Source organism: Rosa rugosa, chromosome 5, assembly GCF_958449725.1.
Source record: "Rosa rugosa chromosome 5, drRosRugo1.1, whole genome shotgun sequence".
Taxonomy (NCBI): Eukaryota; Viridiplantae; Streptophyta; class Magnoliopsida; order Rosales; family Rosaceae; genus Rosa; species Rosa rugosa.
The window spans coordinates 47,867,012-47,873,970 of record NC_084824.1 but is presented as its reverse complement, the minus strand read 5'-3'; the positions used below and the strand labels follow the sequence as shown (position 1 = coordinate 47,873,970).

Here is a 6,959-nt window from a genome sequence, read left to right as displayed (position 1 = left end):
ATTTAACCCAAGACTATTATCCATAATCACTATAAAGACAAAAACAACTGTAACAAAAACCATGTTCTTTTAGAAACTATTTGCAGAGAAACTACACAAAAGCAAGAGAAGTTCCTTAATTCAGTTCTCAGCAGTTCTTTTCCAAGAAGTCTTCCAAACATTGAAGTCCAACAACTGTAACAAAGAAAAATAACAAAAAAAATAAGAGGAAGGTCAAACATATGTTACTGGGTTACCTTTGCAATAACGTTTTGAATCCCACATCACAACCCTGAATTGACAAGAGTACCAAATGGGTGGCATCTGATTCCACAAGTGACAGAGGATAAGATCCATACCTGACCATTTCTGCACACAGAATTCGAACATAAGTTGAATTTGGTTTGGTCAGTATAAGCACAATCCGTGGGTGAGTTTCCCCTTCAAAGAAATCTGAAATAAAAGTGAATGTTTAGATAGAGTAAATTCATCTGTTTACTGCTGCGCTATGTAGTTATTATGTTTCCTCTTTCAAAAGAGACAATGTCATGTTTGTGCTGGTCACTCTGGTCACCTTTGCACCACCATGAAAGTTTGAATGACGCCTGTGGAAATATGAATGTCATGATTAATTGTGCGAAATTCATTGCACTAACAAAGTTGCAAAATGTGAAACACCAACAGGTCCTTGTGACAAATATAGAAATATTCAAAGTAAACAGAGATATATTGATCATGCTAACCAAGATTTCTTACCAAAAATTGTTATTAGGCTATAGACATCTATATTTTACAGAATATATGCAGCTCAAATTTTGACCATATGATGAAATTGTCTCATGGAAGAAAACAAAAGAAAAAAGTCTCTGAATTCATATTGAAATGGTGATTAACGATAGAGTTACTGGAATTACTACCCAAATCCACAGCTAGTACTAACAGAAATCAAAGTAGATCCAATGACTGAGAGAGAAAACCTTAACAAGCCAGAGATGTGAGTGGACCAATAAAAAGAGAGGCACCTTACCTTTCTTGCAAACTTATTGAGAAGCGATTTTGAATCAGTATCACATTCACCATCCCAAAGAACTTCATAAGAGCATATCCCATTACTCCCACAACATTGTTCAGATTGGTCATTTGACCTCCTGGCCAAGTTCTCTATCCTCTCATCATCCCCATTATTCTCTCTATGTGATGGCCCTGTAACATAGAAAAACAATTACAAGTAGCACAGAAAAAGAGACAAAACATTAATCTAAAGTGAAACATAGTATTCATTGAATTATGAGAATTACGACAGAACTCGAAGTGTTAAACCAAGGAAGGATATATATTAAGTCCAGGAAAATAATCACAAAGTAGTCGATAATGGCTGACCAATTCAATTACTCATCAACTCAAAGTAGTCGACTAATTTCAGTTAAAGTTTCAATTTTGGAAATCAAATAGCAAGCAAGAGAAGAAGAACAAGGACAAAATCCCAATATCAATAACAAGTGCCAAGTAAACAGCCTTTTGCCAAATAGTTAGTTAAAAGACACTGGTCTTGATCATTCCCAAAAGGAACTTGTATACTAAAATAAAGGTGAGTTCAAGAACATAAAATAAAGCTCAAGGGATTTAAAAAATCTCTAATACCTGTATACAATAAATAATCACAATCCTATATATAATGACCAAGAAAGTCCAGAACACACACAACCACACCACTAGAAACTATAATGTCAATGCAAGACATGAAATTGAGTGGGGATTTAACACGATAAACAAACTTCATTCAGATAAGCAGAGAGAGCAGCAGTGCTGAGCTGGGCCTTGTTAGATATCATTGGTGAGTTTCTCACCAAGATAAGCAATGAGAAGAGCCATACATGGAGTCACCTACCAATCAACTAAAACCCAAACCACAATCACAAACGCCCTAAACCAACCACACAACCAGGGACTTTACACAACAAAACTTGCTCACCACAGCTGAAATCCCTGATAACATGGGGCTGACGGCCACCATCTTCGCCACCATAACCGATATCTGCAGAGCATTGGGTACAATAGTCTGTCATTTTCACAAAACCAATAAGAAAAACACATAACAAACAACACACCCAGCCATTCAAAAATCAAAAGACTCAACTCACATTAAGAACAGCATACACAGTATGTGCAACATCCAAGGCATTAGCAGTGATCCTTTAAGCAACATCCTCAGTCTGTTTCACCCTGGTGCCTTTAAAAAACACCAAGTCCCTCTCCAGAACCTTCTCCCAGACATGAACACGAACACGAACTCGAAACGCAGCGTTCAATGCAGGCTCCCATAGTTATGCCTGCCAATAGATGGCGACGAGCCTTGCCAGGACCAAAACCCCCAAAGCCAAGCCCTCATTTTGCAATCGCGGAAAATGGGTAAAGCCAAAACCACTGTTGATCTCTTAATTGAAGTAGTAGCATCTGAGTTACCTTCTTGGCCCCAATTTTGACATTTTTTCCTTCAATCCCAAATCCACAGCTCCAATGTTCGAATCCAATACTGAAACCACAAAATTCAAATCCCAGTTACCCATAGCTGAATTTCTAATCAAATACCGAAAAGTAGTCTCAACCTGAATCGCGATCAAAATCCTGAAACCTATCGAAAATCGATGCAAATCCCTAACCCTAATTAATCTGACTCCGATTTCGAAGCCCTGGCAATCCGAGGTCTTCTTTCTCTGATTCAACTCCACCCGAAAGCAACAACCACCATCGCCGAAAGATCTGAAGAACCCTAGAGGCTACCCATTAGGTTTTCTTCCCTTCGCTGCTTCCCAAATCGAATAACCAGATCGCTAGGATTTTGGCGTAGGTTTGTCTAAGAGAGAGACAGCTTTGGTTGGGGTTTGTCGAAGAAGAGATAGAATTGGGGTCTATCGAGAAAGGGTTTGTCAAGGGAGAGAGTGGCCGGGACTTGTGAAGAGGAGAGAGAGCTTTGTCAGATGAGAGAGAGTGTCGGGGTCTGTCGAAGAAAGGCAGGCGTTTGTGAGGGTCTTTCAGTGTCGGGGTTAGTGGCTAGTCTTCACTTGATGTCTTGGCCGGGTAGTTGTGGAGTGAACGCCTAGTTGCTTTTTTTCCCCCAAGTATACTTTGGTCTAAATGGGCTCACGTACTTGGCACGAACACATGAATAAGCTATTAGTTGATGCATATGTACAAGCCATCAGACAATGGTTTTACATATAAGTGTTGTCTCAATGTCACTTTTAAATTTTTAATTTGCCTCCTATTGCTCCCTGGGTGGAGGGAAATGGGTTTGGGGGGAGAGTGGGGGGAAACATTTGGGGGGGAATGTTGGTGAATATGTTTCTCTCTTGTAAACCTATGGATTCATACCACAGTTTTAAACTAACCGTCGTATCACCACTATATGTTGGGAAAATTTGAGTGGTGCCAAATGGTGGGAAACTTGCCGCCCTATAACCATTTTAACCTCACACCACGCTTCCATTTATAAACGTCTTCTGAAGCAATACATAATTTCAGCATGAAAAACACCCGTTGGTTGAATTCATATTATAAGACGGAAATTTTACAACCGTCGTCTGAATAATGAGAAATGATTCACACCACGGAAAACAGTATGACGGCGTATGAGAGGTGTCGTGTGATTCATTTTCTGTAGTAGTGTGTTGAATTGTCTAAGATAGAAGAGAAGACATACATTCTGTACAATTGAACAACACATCCTTGATTCCAAAAACCATTTCATTCCATAAGCAATATTCATCCCAACATTTACAAGGAATTAACACTGCCTAGGTGCCTATAAATACATAAACCCAAAAAATATAAACTTGTCCATAAAACGTGTCCATTGCACATTAACCATGCCTATAACTAAAGCAAATGTGATAGTGATCCCTTTCCAACATCCTAAAGTGTCCTAGAACAGAAATTTTCCTTGCTGAGATGCTGCATATAATTAACAGAGAACAAAGGCTCAGGGCCTGCTTTGTTTACTTTAGCTTATTCACTGAGCATGTCTACCATTCTAGGAGTAAGTGGAATCCACAGGCGCTCTCCATAACCTACATCCATAAGTAGAAGTAAATATATGCAACTGATGACCTGGAAACTGGAAATTAGTAAACTGTAGGCTGCTGTTTAAAGAAGATCCAAGAGACAAAACATGACCAGAACATGATCTTTTATATCAATTGCAGTTGGGCATGTAATTCCATTTTTCACCATCCTGCATATGTACACCAACCCATCTATTATCAATTAGCAGGAAGATCCCAGCTTCATAATTATGGTTTAAGCTAAAGCCAAGCAGTTCTTTGTATATGATATCACCATCATCTACTTATCAAGAAATAAGTTAAGATTGTTGTCCATCTTACCTGTCCAGATTCCTCTTTTCTTTCTCAGCCCATACCTTCACCATTTCCCTGGGGTTGTGCTTGCAGTATCCCTTTCTGTATCGGCGGTCTCATTGTACATATCTATCTCTGTCCCTGAAGTTGTTAAAACAAGAAATATTATGAAACTACTGAAATAAACACATATATGGTCCAAAACCCAGCACACAAGTCCAATAGTCCTAGAAACTATAAAAACCAGTTCATTTTTTCCTCTTTATGATGCTTTATGTATGATTACATGGTCAATTTCCCATTAAAAGTACTATGACAAAGAACATTACAATACTTTATTAAGAAAACATTCAAAACAAACATTACTAAGAATGAAATAAATGAACACATTTTTTACTCAATTACATTCGGTTTGACTGTTTGACACTACCAGTTAGTCAAATATAATTTGCCACTGTGAATAAGCTAAAACTGTCACAACACTTACTTAAAATCCAGAACACATAATAAGAACCTATTTATTTAGTATTGAAACTAGGACCTTTTTGGTTGGGAAGGGAGGACTGGAGGAGGAGGGAGAAGGGGAGTCAACTCACTAGACTCACTGGTCTACCAAGGTATTGAAATCCAGCAAGCTCAAGGCGGTGATGTAGTCTCTAGCTGAAACAAAAAGACATTGATCAGGAAGAGACAACCATCAGATAAATGAAGAAAACTATTGTTTTGACAAATTTAATTCAAAGTTGCTAGCTGCTACACTGAGTAGACTTCAAATTTATATAACTTCATATATAATACCACAAATAAGAAATCTACATATGCATGCTAATCTTGAATATATCCATCAATCTGCTTTTCCCACCTTACTCGAACTACATCAATCCCTTCTTGAGTGTGTGTCTTTTCCCTTGAACTGAAATGATCAATATAGATATATATTACATGCATTATAGTGGATATTGAAAATCAGAGTTTCTATATCAATAACATAAAAAACCAGGTTACTTATAGCAGGGAAGTTTTCATTGAAAACCTCTAGACGGCCTGTATAATACATGTAGGCCAGGTAACCTGCATACCATAGCACAACAATGAGAACAAACATAAAAGAACTATAAAATGAGAACAAATTCAAAAGGGAAGGGAAAAGAAGAAATGAAAAGGAGTGAAAACTGCATCTGCTCAATCACAGCTAATTCTGACCTTATCTCTCTTAGGGAATTCCTCAAAATCAAATATCCATGCAGTTTCAATACTCCTTATCACACTGCGACAAAAGTGAACTGTACCAAGCTGCAACATAGTTGAAGATAGATTATCATCATCCAGCTCAGGCAACTTGTGCTTTCTTGAGATTTCAAACTATCACCTTATAGCTAATTCAGGTTAACTTAAAACGTACCATGAGCCTTTTCAAAAAAAAAAAAAACGTACCATGAGCTAAGTATTCTTGAAATATTACCTTTAAGTAAACTTTAAACAACTGGCAAGTCACATATAATGCTCCTTCACATTTTGGGCCTTTTCCCTATAATCGAATGCACCATTGAAGGCCTCCTGCTTTAACTTGCAGCTCATATAGATAGTACAATTGCATGATCATTGTTCATTAACGGATCAGACATGTGGTTGCTTTATACTAAGATTGTAGATACATCTATAGACTTGGGACAAAAGATTTAAGAAGATATGAACCAAAGTACCACATAAGTTACACTAAAGATTAGTTTCTATTAAACTACCTTTCTGTCAAATTGTCAACAGATTGTACATATGCCACTGCAGATTTGATAGTCTTAATTCTCACTCACTGACATAACTATACGAATAAATAAACTACAAATCACTATCTAACTGAACATCCCAATTACCCGTAGCCGGATCACCTATCCAATTGTACTTGTCACAAATTGCAATCACAATCTACTTGCACAGAAATATCAAACTGAATACTAAACTACAAACTAGGAAATACCTTTCAAGTTTTATAAATGGTTAGCTTGATCCTTGCATCTGAGCTATTAAGAAAGAAACTGAAAGCAAATCAAAATGCACAATGAAACTTCAAACTACATTAAATGATAGTGCATCTGAATGTCTACAGGACACCTTTATGGAGAAAACAATGCAAATCTAGTCATTAAGGAAGAAACTGACAAGTATCAAATGGAGAAAATAATCCAACCTGGAAGTAGGGAAGGATTCTATGCTTCTTATAGTGATTATCTAAAGTAAAGGCAATTATGCCCATCAAAGGTTCATTTATACAATGGTTGATAAAAGATGTTGTCTGATTGTTTTTAATCAGACAACAGTTATTATTTCTCTGTTGTGCAATTACCATTAATACAATGGTTGAAAAAGATGTCGTCTGATTGTTTTGATTCACACAACAGTTTTTCAGTTGTCTATTGTGCAACTCTCTTTCAGACAATATACTGAAATTGCTGTTGTCTGAGTTTTAGGGTTCAATATTCTGTGGCTGTATTTGACTTCAACACTAGAGACAAAAAATCTAAAATTTCATTTTTCCCTCCATTCAACCAAAACACCCGAAGTCACGCCCCCCCCTCTCTCTCTCAAAATCACTTTCGATTTCACCCGAGCTGATCAGCCATCTCCCTC

At 37.3% G+C, this 6,959-nt stretch overlaps 1 long non-coding RNA gene across 1 annotated transcript; it reads right to left on the bottom strand.

Moving 5' to 3' along the window:
- Positions 1 to 3,705: 3,705 nt before the first annotated feature.
- On the bottom strand, positions 3,706 to 4,475 carry LOC133708358 (uncharacterized). The gene is made up of 2 exons (XR_009845769.1): positions 4,362 to 4,475; positions 3,706 to 4,210 (listed from the first exon to the last, which is right to left on the bottom strand). It is a non-coding gene; the product is annotated as an uncharacterized LOC133708358 (long non-coding RNA).
- Positions 4,476 to 6,959: the final 2,484 nt, after the last annotated feature.